This window comes from Piliocolobus tephrosceles, chromosome 6, assembly GCF_002776525.5.
Source record: "Piliocolobus tephrosceles isolate RC106 chromosome 6, ASM277652v3, whole genome shotgun sequence".
Classification (NCBI taxonomy): Eukaryota; Metazoa; Chordata; class Mammalia; order Primates; family Cercopithecidae; genus Piliocolobus; species Piliocolobus tephrosceles.
The window spans coordinates 45,232,295-45,244,493 of record NC_045439.1 but is presented as its reverse complement, the minus strand read 5'-3'; the positions used below and the strand labels follow the sequence as shown (position 1 = coordinate 45,244,493).

At 39.1% G+C, this 12,199-nt stretch overlaps 1 long non-coding RNA gene across 1 annotated transcript; it reads right to left on the bottom strand.

The window, feature by feature from the left end:
* Nucleotides 1-662: 662 nt before the first annotated feature.
* LOC113225136 lies at nucleotides 663-6,539 on the bottom strand. Its single transcript, XR_003309770.1, has 2 exons — nucleotides 6,476-6,539; nucleotides 663-893 (listed from the first exon to the last, which is right to left on the bottom strand). It is a non-coding gene; the product is annotated as an uncharacterized LOC113225136 (long non-coding RNA).
* Between the last annotated feature and the right edge of the window lie 5,660 nt (nucleotides 6,540-12,199).

The following is a 12,199-nucleotide window of genomic DNA, read 5'->3' as shown; positions in this document are numbered from 1 at the left end:
CTTGATTATATTCACATAAGGGAGCTCCATTTGGTAACAAAGATGAAATCCTGTTCACAGTTAACAAGAATTTAGCAATTTCTTCCTTGGCAAAATCTGAGACAACCTTACAAAAACATCCTACATTAAATTCAGAATTTTGGGTAGCTGCATAAGCTGAAGATTATGGAAAACCTGAGCTGAAAATGGCACCTGGATCTGTAACTTCTTGTCTTGAGCTCTTTTTTGAGCGTTATTCTGTGAGAGATCCTTCCCCTGCAGTAATTTTTCTATTTCTCCTCAGTCGCTGGGGTCTCAGTACGGGGTGGAGGATTGGTGTAAATGAGAGAGTCACATAAATTGTCTAATTTGAGCATGCCAAGTGATTTTTGTCAGGCTCTTTTGGTCATAAAATTTTGATATAACTATTGTGAAATATAGTGTCATAAATTTGTCATAAACCATTAATGAAGGAAGAGAAGCAGAAATTTATTTCTGTGGGAATGCACTCAAATATCAAGCAGATGGTGTTCTACAACATTTATTTGGGAAAATGTGTATCTGTTACATAATCTAAAATATGTCTTTTTCACATTTAAAAATATTTGGGTCATGATTTAGAGTTTTTATTGGATTGTTTTTTAAACTGAGAGGAAGAAGAAAGGCAATTGTATTTTAAAACATTTGACATGTTACTAATAAAATTTTATTTCTGGTGAAATATCGGCGCCTTTGTTAAGTAGGGGAGGTGGGATCATGAACATCTGGCAGCTGCTGTATGTCCCTTATTTCCAGAGGCATCATTTTAAAGTCATATGCTTGTATTTGTTTCAGCAGTTTGTTTTCAGCACAGTTTGCTTGAGGATTTGGAAGATATTCCCCGTCTCCTGGCACAGCTTCTTCACTGAGTGACCCTGAAATGGTTTTTAGATAGTGCACGTCATTAAAAAGGACACAACAGAACTGACTGCTTTTAGGCATTATTTAAACACAACAACTATAAATCTCAGGGTGAAAGATAGCTCCTCTATCCACTGAATAGCTGTGGGTGTGTGCCTCATTCTCCATGATTCATTAGGTGAACTGAGCATTAGATGAACTTGGATTCATTAGGTAAACTGGCATGCACCAGGGAGATAGCGTCCCTCTCTTTCTAGCAAACTTTCCATCAGTTTGCAAAGCTGATAAAGTTGATCTAGTTATCAGCTTTGCAAACTGATGATCCTGGGGGCCCCTACAAAACACTGACTCATGTGGGGCACCAGTGCCCATGTAGGTGTCTCAAAGCAAATAACATTTTTCTGTGTATATCCAGTGTTTTAGTCTGGTCTCTCACTGCTAATAAAGATATACCTGAGACTGGGTAATTTATAAAGGAAAGAAGTTTAATGGACTCACAGTTCCACATGGCTGGGGAGGCTTCACAATCATGGCAGAAGGCAAATGAGGAGCAAAGTCATGTCTTACATGGCAGCAGGCAAGAGAGCTTGTGCAGGGGAACTCTCATTTATAAAACCATCAGATTGCATGATATTTATTCACTACCATGAGAACAGTATGGGGGAAACGTCCCCCTCTGATTCCATCATCTCCACCTGGCCCTGCCCTTGACATGTGGGGATTATTACAATTCAAGGTGAGTTTTGGGTGGAAACATGACCAAACCATTCCACCCCTGGCCCTTCCTAAATCTCATGTCCTCACATTGCAAAACCAATCATGCCTTCCCAACAGTCCCCCCAAAGTTTTAACTCATTTCAGCATTAACTTGAAAGTCTACAGTCAATAGTCTCACCCAAGACAAGGCAAGTCTCTTCTGCCTATGAGCCTGTAAAATCAAGAGCAAGTTAGGTACTTCCTAATACAATGGGGGTATGGGTATTGGGTAAATATAGCCATTCCAAATGGGACAAATTGGCCAAAACAAAGGGGCTACAGGCCCCATGAAAGTCCAAAATCCAGCAAGGCAGTCAAATCTTAAGGGTCCAAAATGATCTCCTTTGACTCCATGTCTCACATCCAGGTCATCCTGATGCAAGAGGTAGATTCCCACGGTCTTGGGCAGCTCCAGCCCTGTGGCTTCGCAGGGTACAGCCTCCCTCCCAGCTGTTTTCATGGGCTGCCATTGAGTGTCTGTGGCTTTTCCAGGCACACAGTGTAAGCTGTTGGTGGATCTATTATCCTGGGTTCTGGAGGACAAGCGGCCTCCTCACAGCTCCACTAGGCAGTGCCTCAGTGGGAACTCTGTTTGGGGGATCCAACCCCACATTTCCCTTCTGGACTGCCCTAGCAGAGGTTCTCCATGAGGGTCCTGCCCCTGCAGCAGATTTCTGCCTGGACATCCAGGAGTTTCCACATGTCCTCTGAACTCTAGGCAGAGGTTACCAAACCTCAATTGTTGACTTTTGTGTACCTACAGGCTCAACACCATGTGGAAACCACCAAAGCTTGGAACTTGCACCCTCTGAAGCAATGACCTGTGCTCTACATTGACCCTTTTTAGTCATGGCTGGGATGCAGAACACCAACTCCCAAGACTGCACAAAGCAGTAAGGCCCGGGCCTGGCCCACAAAACCATTTTTTCTTCCTAGGCCTCCAGACCTGTGATGGGAGGAGCTGCTGTAAAGACCTCTGACATGCCCTGGAGGCATTTTCTCCATTGTTTTGGCGATTAACATTTTGCTCCTCGTTACTTATGCAGCCAGCTTGAATTGTTCCTCAGAAAATGGGTTTTGCTTTTCTATCACATCATCAGGATGCAAATTTTCTAAACTTTTAAGCTCTGCTTCCCTTTTAAACATAAGTTCCAATTCCAAACCACTTCTCTGTGAATACATAAAACTGAATGCTTTTAAGAGCACCTGAGTCACATCTTGATCACTTTGCTGTTTAGAAAATTTCTTCTGCCAGATGCCCTAAATCATCTTTCTCAAGTTCAAGGTTCCACAGATCTCTAGGGCAGGGGCAAAATGCTGTCAGTCTCTTTGTAAAACATAGCAAAAGTCACCTTTATTCCAATTCCCAACAAATTCCTTATCTCCATCTAAGACCACCTCAGCCTGGACCTTATTGCCCATATCACTATCAGCATTTTGTTCAAAGCCATTCAACAAGTCTCTAGGAAGTTCCAAACTTGCTCACATTTTCCTGTCTTCTTCTGAGCATTTTGTTTAAAGTCATTCAACAAGTCTCTAGGAAGTTCCAAACTTACTCACATTTTCCTGTCTTCTTCTGAGCCCTCCAAACTGTTCCAACCTCTGCCTGTTACCCAGTTCCAAATTCACTTCCACATTAGCAGGTATCTTTACAGCAGTGCCCCACCACCCAGTACCAATTTACTGTGTTAGTTCATTCTCACACTACCATACCCAAGACTGAGTAATTTATAAAGGAAAGAGGTTTAATGGATTCACAGTTCCACATGGATGAGGAGGCCTCAAAATCATAGTGGAAGGCAAAGGAAAAGCAAAGACACATCTTACATGGTGGCAGGCAAGAGAGCTTGTGCAGGGGAACTCCCATTTATAAAACCATCAGATCTTATAAGAATTATTCACTATCAGGAGAAAAATATGGAGAAAACTGCCCCCATGATTTAGTTATCTCCACCTGGCCCCACACTTGACATGTGAGGATTATTACAATTCAAGGTGAGATTTGGGTGAGGACACAGAGCCAAACCATATCATTGAGCAAGCAAAGTCTTGATTAAATGTACAGTTGTTTAGCAACCCAGTTATTTTAGTTTAAATGAACAACTGACTCATATAAATGACAGAGACTATCATGTATGTGTTAGTAGAAACTTAAACACATATGATCAGACACATCCAAGACAGTAACATAAAGAGCTGATCAGTACTTTCCAGCAGTAAAGAATCAATCTTATATATTATATTATGTAAGTGCCTTGGATAGTGCCTGGAGCATATCTGGTAGGCGTAAATGGCACTGTCCAAGTGACTCTTAGTCTGTTTTTTAAACAAATAAATGTGTTTTTTTGTTTCCATTGGTGTTCTACTTTTAGGTTTAAAAGTAGGTCGATATAATTTTCTTTCCTATTGAAATTTGTAAGCTGGGCATGGTGGCTCATGCCTGTAATCCTAACACTTTGGGAGGCTGAGGCAAGAGGACAGCTTGAGCCCAGGAGTTCAAGACCAGTCTAGGTAGCATAGTGAGATCTTGTCTCAATAAGTAATTAAAAACATTAGCCAGGTGTGTCAGTGCATGCCTGTGCATGGTCCCGGCTACTCGGGGGGCTGAGGTGGGAGAATCATTTGGGCTCAGGAGGCTGAGGCTGCAGTGAGCCAGGATCACACTGTTGCACTCTAGCCTGGGCAACAAAGAAAGACCCTGTTTCAAAAAAAATAAACAAAAAATAAAAGAAATAAAAAGATTATGGAATACACACACATAGAGAGCGTGTGCAAGAGTGGGAGCGAGAGAGAGAGCAACCATCAATTGCAGGTGAATGGGCCTATTTATTTATTACCATTAAGAAGTAAAAGAAAGGGTGAGTACCTCAAGGTGTTTCTTTCAATCACCTTGGAATCCGCATGAGAATTTCAAGCCACATTGAGAAGCTTAAATATAGTGGAATTGGTGAGTTGATAGTTTTAACCTCAAAATGAAGATCCACCACAAAAAAGGATTTCTGTTTTTATTTCCCCACACTACTCCCCAAGCTTATTCTAGCTTATTCCTGGCCCACTGTTTCTATTTCAGACCTGATTGCTGTCACTGAAATTATATAGTCATGGTAAACTCTACCAGGACAAATCCTTCAAAGGCCTTGATTAAATCACCCCAGTCCTTTCTTCATATTATAGTAGTTTTCTTACAATTCCTCCATGTATTCCATACAGTGAGACTCACTCCCAAACATTTACTTATCTGAAAGGTATTCATACTGTTGCCCCATGGATTTTATAATTAGAAGTGTTTACAAACTGTTCTGTGTAAACTCAAGTTACACAGAATTATTACTCCCCTCAATGCAAAAGAAGAGATATTAAATTATTATTAGTTCATACATACAAGTAGAATACAGCACCACTTTGATCAATTATGGTCATAGTATTTCTATAGTTTATGAAGAAACCAAATACAGAAGTTTTATCTGTATGTCTGATATTCCCCCCACTTTCTTTTTATCAGTTTGTGAAAAAAAAGGGTACAATTCTTCAGTTATCTAATTAAAATACTTCATGCTCATTTGACCTCATTGGCAGGAGGAAAGACTGGACGTCTTTCTCCTGGGAGAGCTTACCCCAAGGTGCTCCAGGGCCATGTCCACTGGTCAGTAGCCAGCTGCAGCTTGTCAGGAGAGAGCAGGACTGCTTAAGGTGTCTAATCTTGCCAACTAGAGGCTGCTGGCGCGCAAGTGTCAACGTGATATCACCATGGAAACCAAGCCCTTCCAGGGCAGGCCTTACTAGTGGTTACTGTGAATAGGGAAACTGTCTTCTTACAATGGAACCTTATCCTGATTGCCCTATTTTTTATAAAACACACGTAGACTAAACTCCTTTTCATGTCAAACTCCCCAAGGAAATTATCTCTGTTGATACTAAATAATTAAGAGTCCCAAATAAACTAGAAACTGTTGTTTCTGTTTAGCTTTCAAAATGAGCCAACTACAAAATCTCTTCACTCTGTTGTAGTTGATAGGCCATTAGGAACTGGAAAACAAACAAACCCCAAAATACTAAGTAGTTCACTGTCTCTGGTTTGTATTATGTCCACTTTCCCGGATCCCTGCCTAATTGAATGGAATGGAATTGATGTAGTCAGCATTGATGGAGAGAGCTTTCTGCCTGGAGACAAGAAGCAGTCAAGTTGTGGGGAGGCAGAAGCATGGAAGCGACCTGGACAACGGGAACAAATGCACCAGGGACTTCAATATTTGTTCCTATATTTAGAGGAAAAGAACCCTAGGCATGGGCCCAAAACTTCGACAGTGCTGTTTTCCTTCTTTGAATTTGCTCTAAGGGTGTGAGTGTCTTTCAGACAGATGGCGGAAATGATTGCTCCCCTCACTTGCACATTGCACAATGAATTTTGTTTCATGGATTTGGTTTTATCTAAAGAAACGTTTATGTTATTTTTACATACCACCGGCCTACTGATTTACAAACTTGTATCCTATTACCCTGGAACAAAGACCCAGTAATTGTCCTGGTTATAGAATTAGACATCATCTGGGAGAAGATAAGGGATATCCTCAGCCAAAACCAAGATTATAGTATTGGAAAAAATGCTTCCTGAGATAGTGAGGATGCCCACACTTATACCCGAATTATAACATGACAGCACTTCAGTAATGATGCCAGGCTTCTCTCTCCTATGCAGCACTTTCCAAAACAATGCTGCCTGAAAACACATCTCCAAAAGAGAGTTTGTAGGCTAGCTTTTTGAGTTTTAACCTTAAGTTCCCATTTAAGCTCATAGAAAAAAAATATGACATTAAATCTCCCTGCCTTTCTGGGTACTTACTGTTGCCTGAGTGATGGAAAGCTCTTTCAAAAAGACGGTTTTCTGTACTCTGCTTTTCTTCACCAATGGGTCTCAGAGATTGGCTTCTCTTAGGCATCTATTTGTAGATTCAAGGAACCAGTTGACTGTTGCCTGGGATACTGAGATTTTAAAGATACCGTCCTGGCTCACAACAGGCTAAAAATTAGAAGGGATAAGAAAAATATACACAAAACTCTAAATCAAAATAGATTTGCCTAAATTGCATGAGAAATACAGAATTGTGCAATAAAATAATGAAGAGATTCTATCTAGTTGGGAAAAACAGGCAAGTATTAATGAAAAAGTAGAGTTCAACAACAACTTTGAAGAAAGAGTAAAATTTTAACAGGCAGAGAGGCGAGCCAATGACCAAAGGGAAAGGTTGGGAAAGTAGGGATATGATGGGAGAACAATCTGTATTCTGGATTACTTGAAGGAGACGAGTGTTAGAGAGGGGCAATGAAAAGTGATGCCATAAAACAATCAGGGCACCTTTTGTGGAAGGCTTTGAACACCAGTGTGAGGCATCTGAATGCTCTTTGGTAGGTGATTGGAAGCCATTGATGGTGTTTTTGATAGCACTTTGGAAAGGCTGGTCTTACATGTGTTGAATAGAAATGGCAAAATAGTTATGAGAGACATTACAGAGACACGCTAAACGCTTGGAGATGGAGGGTGAGGGAACAAGAGTCAAGAGTCACTTTTCAGATGTAGACAGACCTGCATTGTCTATGTAACAAAGACCCAGTAATATTGTAGCAACTTGCCACTTGAACTGTGGATGGTCTAAACTGAGGTACTGTAATTGTAAAATATACTCTGGATTTCTAAGGTTTTTATATTAAAGAATGTAAATATCCCATTGCTTACATGTTGAAATGCTGATAAAATATATTTAAAATTAATTTAACCTGTTTCTTTAAAAATGTGTAGTGTAGCTACTAGGAAAATTTGAAATTATATATGTGGCTTACATTCTATTTCTATTGGATGGCGGTCATTTCGATTTTAGACAAATGGAACAATGGTGGACCATTAACAGACAAAGAAAAAGGAAGAACATGAGGTAGGGAGACAGATCATCAACTTAGTGTTTCATATTTTTGCTTGGAGTGAAACATTCAAGTGGAACGTCAATAAAGCAGCTGAAAATATAAGTCTGGGATTAAGAAGGAATTGAGTGGGAGAAGCAGTTAGGAAACCAGTTGCTAAATCTGCTAGAACTACTGATAATTGCTCAAAAATATTATATCATTATGAGTCTCTGACAAATAATTTCTTTGGGCATACTCCTTAAAATTCCATATGGTATATACGGACCTCCTTGACCTTGCATGTGGGCCTTCTCCTTACAAAATTCTCTCTAGTTTCCAGTGCCCACAGATATGGACGACTTACAAGGTGCCGAAGACTTGCAATGGAGTGGGCGATGATGGTGTGGGGTGCAGGCTGCTGCCACAATTGTGAACAAACTGGTCCCTAGGGGTTGGTGAGGTGAGTGAATACTGACATTCAGAACAACCACAACGTTTGTTTTGCAGTACTCAGGAGGGAACAACAGAAGCAGTCTTTGCTCTTCATGATTTTATAATCTGATATGTGGACATAAAACACCATCAGACAGTGGGATTTTTCTTTTTTGATCCCAGTGTCTAGAACTATATGACCATCAGTTTAAATGCTCCATTCATTTTTGGTCCAATTCTAACGCCATTTTGTTTTCATTAAATATGTTGTTCTCTTCCAACCGGATATACTCTTTTTTTCATTTGAGCCCTTATAGCATTTTGTATCTCTTTCTCTCTTTTTTATTGTCTTCCTTGTGTTGAATTATTTCATTACATATCTCTCCTCTCCCCTGGACTATAGGGTCCTTGGATATGGAGGACATATATTTATCTTGATCTTTCCTGATAATTTGTCTTTAGTTCATTCAGCCAGTGCTATGCTGAATGAACAAAAATTAAAACAGCTACCATTTGTTCAGCATTTACTGTACGTGAGGTTTTGTAAGTATTTAATTGACTTCTCACCAACCATAAAATTACATTTTATTATTTTCAAATTTGTAGTTAAGAAAACTGAGGTACAAAGAATTTCAGAAACTAGTCCAGCGCTGTCCAGCTGATCGGTGGTAGAGCCAAAATTAGAACTCCTGTGGCCTGACTGCAGAGCCTTCACTGTGAGAGAGTGTATTGTTGTGCTTAGGAAAATGGTTTTGGAGTAAGAGTAAAATGGTTTGGAGTAAGCTTCAAGCCTTAATACCACTACCTATACCTGTAGGACTTTGGAAAAGTTCCTGTCTAAACTTCTTTAACCCTTTTCCTGTTTTCCTTAAGACGACTTGCCAGCGGCTGCAGCGTTTACTCCAAGGTAACTTTGCCACAAAATATCTCACTTTTATTATTATTTTCACATCGCTCTACTATATCGACTTTGGAAACAAGAGACATCATTCTATTGATAGCATTCTGTTTTTAGAAGTGGTATTTTCATTTACGAAAATGTAGTAATTCTCCATCACTGAAAATGTCAAATCCTAGAAAATGTAGCATTCCTACAACGAGCAGTTGTTGGCCAACGATTCATTTGATGAATTCGATTTTTCTGAAATGGATGATTCTGATGTTAGTTTTGTTTAGAAGTAACTCCAAGAATAGTTTTTATATTTTATTTTCACATTGAAAATCAGTGAGATTGGCTTTAGCCTCAAAAAAGTGTTTATGTAACATTAAATGAGTGCTGGCAGCGAGCTGCGCTTGTTTTCCTAAATGAAAAAAGCATTAAACTTTGGTTTTCTCGTCTCCAAAACAGGGGAAACAATTTCACCTAACTCTTAGGTTTACTAAGAGAAGCACCAATGATCTCAGGTACAGCATTTAATACCATGCCCAGGTTAAGGATCAAACTCAAAAAATTTTTAGCTGAGCAAAATAAATAACAGTGCAAGATTAAAATGTCAATCCATTAATCTGATTAAGTAAATTTCTGTTACTGACTTAGAAATAATGAGAAACCTTTAGTTTTCCAGTTATTCTAGGTTCCTCACTCATTCAAAAATGGCCCGGTATAAAATGGTTCCAGACAAGTAATTGTGATGCTTCCCATGAGACTTCTCAAAGCATGAGGTATTTATTCTTTATAAAAGATGCTGTGTTCTAAGCCAATGTGTATGTATTAATTAGATGGGGGAGACTTCAAAATAAGAGGAGGTGTTTCTTTTTATTCCTGCCAAGAACGTGCTAAGGAAACCTAACGTATATACACATACACACCACAAATGAACTGAGAGTGACTGACGCGGGGGGCATAAAGGAAAGCATTGCCAGGACATTCTCACTGTTTATTTTCCAGGCCATGTTCCTATTAGCTAAGTGATGCCCACAGCACAGCCAATACAGCCTTCCCAAGCACAAACAGTTTTTCCAACAAAGAACTCCAATCACAGAGAGAGTCTGACTCAATACTTGCCAGATGCCTGAGTAAGGGCCCTTCCCCAAGCTTGGCAGTGTTTTCAAACACACTCAAGGGCCAGATAGCTATTGGTCTGATTCACAGGAATGTGGTATAGTCACCAATAATGTGTCCAATTTTTAATTCCCACGCAGATAGTTCATCTTGAGAGGAGATTAAAATAGCTAGATAAGATGGCAGTGAACCAGAACTTCAAAGATGTGTGTTATTGAGAGGTTGCAGTTTGAACTAGTTGTAGAGAAGCTTCTTCTGTAGCCTTTAGAATTACGGATTTGTAGCATGTGATAGATAGCCAGATAGAATGTTGGAGGCCATCCTGTGTAGCATTCTCCTTCTATAGAGAGAACAGGACCCAAGAGGCTATGTGATTCAAGATTGAAATCTGGGGTAGAAGCCAGAAATCTCAATTCCTCCCCAGTTCTGAACATTTTTCAGTAATTATAATAACCAGTTCCACAGTTGTTTCAGTAGTCTTATAACGTAATCATTAACAAATTCTAGTGAATAAAGGAGTTAAGCTTCAATATTATTTTAGTCATGTTTCACAGCCCTGTTATTCTTGTTGCCATAACTGATTTTGTCTGTCCCCTCCTCTACTCTGTGACGTCCCCAGGAAAATGAGTGTCTTTTGTTTTTCTCTTTATCCTCATGAACTAAATAAATGTTTCTTGAATGAATAAATGAATAGATATGGACCTGTCTGCGAAATTCCCTTTACAGGGCACTTCACACATAGTAAAACTCAGGTAAACTCATACTTATTTACTAGGACGATAATGAAAGTCCATGGAACAAAACACACATTTCCTGTTCACTGGACGCTAGCAATAAAAGAGAATTTATATTGCAAATGAACAATTAACAACCAAATGAAACTACCAAGTAGAAGACGAGTTAAGTAAATGGAGATGCTAAAATGGAGCACAATGACAAATGCACGTGTTGCTGAAAAAAGTGCTTTCAGGAGAAGAAAGAAAGATCCAATTTCTAATCTCCGTAGGCACTGTCATGGAGCAACATAAGCTGTTGCTATTGCGGTCAAACCCAGAGCAAATCTTCAAACAAGTAAATAAAAGAAATATTATGCTAAAATCAAATTAGTAAAAGAGGTAGGGATATTATATGCTAATTTTTAAGTATGTTGCAAGAGATCATATTAATAGACGGAAGAATCAGTACTGAGACAGACTGCTTTTATCCACAGCCAGGAAAGACTTCAAAGAAAAGATGGAGTTTTAGGTGAAATCCATTAAACTGAAAACAGCAAACTGATGGATTGCTCAACCTTACATCAAAAGGCAGTAATACGTAAATATAAATTTGGGGTTCTTAATTTTGAACCCAGAGCTCAGTTAACTGAGTATTATACATTGAAGCTAGAGTTTAGCACATTAAGAAAGCAATATATTGATAAGGATTCTTTTTACGACATGTAACAGAAACACAGCTAGTTTAGGCAAAAGGAGAAAAGCATTAGCCAGAGATAATTCTGGATATTTAAAGGGACACTATTTGATTAAGAGAAGTCCTTTCTCTCCAATGCCTGGCCCTGGCAACTAAAGACTATTGTTTCTACTTATGCTCTTTTAGAAAGTTTGTTTTGAAAGTCAACATTGGACAATTCTTTGTTGTTCTTGGCTGTATCTTTCCTTCCTCTGAAGTGCTGGCTGCCTCAGCTTCCATGTATGAAACAAGAGTTTTAGAAAATGAAAATACATCTGGTGATATTTCAGAAATATTATCTTCTTATGCTGATTTGTGACAGACTTGGGTTTCTGTTGACATTTGCAAGCCCAAATGGAATAGGAACACTCTGCTGGCAGTAATTAATATTATTCATAAGATATGAGTATTTTCAGTGACTTCATCATAAATTAATAGTGCATTTAGACCACTAAATTTTTCTCTATCCTCTTCCACCTGATTCCAGTGGAGGTTGAATTTATCTGCATTTTACCTTCAGGCATATGAAGCAGTTGTCAACTTTAAGAGTTTTTAGATAGTGGGCAATTTCAACAATTTCCTAGCAGATTTTTACAGGTCTAAGGATAGAACCTTCTGTGTTGAAATATACATGTCAATACTCCCTTGACTGATCCCCTACTTTCTACTGTAAAGGGACACACTCTCTCCCTACGAACCACTGTTCCCCCCACTACACACAAACTCAAAATACCTTTAAATCTAAGCTGCATCTTATCTATTGCCAGTTTCTGGCATAATTTTCTA